General features: G+C 62.2%; 1 non-coding gene across 1 annotated transcript; it reads right to left on the bottom strand.

The window, feature by feature from the left end:
• Positions 1 to 328: 328 nt before the first annotated feature.
• On the bottom strand, positions 329 to 482 carry LOC140480947 (5.8S ribosomal RNA). Its single transcript, XR_011961429.1, has one exon. It is a non-coding gene; the product is annotated as a 5.8S ribosomal RNA (ribosomal RNA).
• Between the last annotated feature and the right edge of the window lie 2,018 nt (positions 483 to 2,500).

Raw genomic sequence — 2,500 nt, forward strand, 5'->3', positions numbered from 1 at the left:
GGCTCAACACTTCGTGGCAGCTCCGTGTCCCAAAGACCAGGAGGGTTGGCACACACACACACTGTGTGAACCACCGACAGCCATTCTGGGACCGGTGACAGCCGTGCTGGCCCCACTGCCACGACACAGACGGACGCCAGGCCGCGCTCCCCGGCGGGGGGATGGCGTCGAGCCTGACGAACGGAATGTGCAGGGTGGGGGGGAAAGGCCAAGCGCTCCGACGCCGGAGGGCTCCGGAGTCTGAACTTAGGGGGACAAAGAGGACGGGTCCTCTGCGACACCCCAGCCGCGCTCTCGCCAGCCAAGGCGAGTGCGATTGATTGCCAAACGACCCTCAGACAGGCGTGGCCCCGGGAAGAACCCGGGGCCGCAAAGTGCGTTCAAAGTGTCGATGATCAATGTGTCCTGCAATTCACATTAATTCTCGCAGCTAGCTGCGTTCGTCATCGACGCACGAGCCGAGTGATCCACCGTCAAGAGTTGTCTGAGTTTGTTTTAGGTCTCTCCCTCGCCAGAGGAAAGCGACCCGGACCGCACATACGCTCCCCACCTTGAGCTACAGCCACCTGCACGCCGGCGTGCGGGCGGAGCAGGGTGGCGTGAAGCGATGGGGAGCACCATCCTGGTGCGGCCCGCAGAAACATACGTCTATTGGGGGGAGGAGGACAGGGCGCCCAAGAGGCGATGCGTGCCCCAACGCACCGCAGCGACGGAGGCAGGATCACCGCCACCATGTCGCCCGCCTAGTATCACGAGGCGTGCAGCAGCTTTGCCCTAGGAAAAGCAGAGGCGGGAACGGGCACCGGCCATCGGTTCGGCAGCGTCACTGACGCGTGCACGTGGCGGCGTGTCGGCGAGCGGACTTCCTGCGAGGAGGCGGGGGCGGCACTCGCCCAAGCAGACGCCCGCCCGGCCCAGCCACCGCCGAGGTGGACTGGGAGTCGCGGCAACGGCTCGTCATACTCGTTCCCACACTCACAGCGCAGCTTGCCCGCAAGCCACCGACCACCGATCGACGCCAGGCGCCCCGACCGAGAGCGGGATCGCTCGTTCGCCCTGCTGGCAGTTCGCTGGGGATCACTACTGCACGGAGCTCGGAGACCGACGGGCGGCAACTCGAGAGTCTTTAAACCACCACCCCCATCCCGCAAGTGCAAAGAGGCTGTATACGCACAGACGGGTGAGGGGAATAGGTACCCCGTCGGGTTTGAAGGGAGCGTGACTAGATAGCAACGATGTAAACCCAGCCGATTTGGGAGCGAAAGACCGGCGCCTGCATCACCGGCTTCGTTTCCCGTGGCTGGAGAGTACACCGAAACCCTCCGTCTGTCGCGAGCTCCCGACGACGCGGTGCCGCCAAGCAGCAGGGCCGGACCTGGTGTGGCTCCCCTCGTCGATCACAGACCGGTCGGCACTACTGACGAGACGGTGGAACGGGCTTCGCCCCTTGTGACGAAGGGTGATGCGAACCCGCCCGCCCGCGTGCGTTCGGGGTGGACTCGGCAAACGGAGATTTGAAATCGGAAAGTGTCCTCCTGCCCCGCGCAGGTAGGCGCCCAACAGTTGTGGGGGGTTTGGCGGTGACCACGGCTGCAGGGCCTGCTACCCCGACGAGCTCTCCTGCTGGCCCCGAAACCACCCTCGCGAGACAAGTTGAAACGGAAACGGGCGTACCCCCAAGCCGACGATCCTTTCTTATTTGTTACTTTTTTTTTCACTTGCTCGAGTTGTGGGGATTTGGCGGTGACCACGGCTGCAGGGCCTGCTACCCCGACGAGCTCTCCTGCTGGCCCCGAAACCACCCTCGCGAGACAAGTTGAAACGGAAACGGGCGTACCCCCAAGCCGACGATCCTTTCTTATTTGTTACTTTTTTTTTCACTTGCTCGAGTTGTGGGGATTTGGCGGTGACCACGGCTGCAGGGCCTGCTACCCCGACGAGCTCTCCTGCTGGCCCCGAAACCACCCTCGCGAGACAAGTTGAAACGGAAACGGGCGTACCCCCAAGCCGACGATCCTTTCTTATTTGTTACTTTTTTTTTTCACTTGCTCGAGTTGTGGGGGTTTGGCGGTGACCACGGCTGCAGGGCCTGCTACCCCGACGAGCTCTCCTGCTGGCCCCGAAACCACCCTCGTGAGACAAGTTGAAACGGAAACGGGCGTACCCCCAAGCCGACGATCCTTTCTTATTTGTTACTTTTTTTTTCACTTGCTCGAGTTGTGGGGGTTTGGCGGTGACCACGGCTGCAGGGCCTGCTACCCCGACGAGCTCTCCTGCTGGCCCCGAAACCACCCTCGCGAGACAAGTTGAATCGGAAACGGGCGTACCCCCAAGTCGACAGAGATGCTTTCGCTCCTGTTACTTTTTTTTTTCACTTGCTCGAGTTGGGGAAGTTTGGCGGTGACCACGGCTGCAGGGCCTGCTACCCCGACGAGCTCTCCTGCTGGCCCCGAAACCACCCTCGCGAGACAAGTTGAAACGGAAACGGGCGTACCCCCAA

The sequence above is a fragment of the Chiloscyllium punctatum genome, chromosome 8, assembly GCF_047496795.1.
Source record: "Chiloscyllium punctatum isolate Juve2018m chromosome 8, sChiPun1.3, whole genome shotgun sequence".
NCBI lineage: Eukaryota > Metazoa > Chordata > Chondrichthyes > Orectolobiformes > Hemiscylliidae > Chiloscyllium > Chiloscyllium punctatum.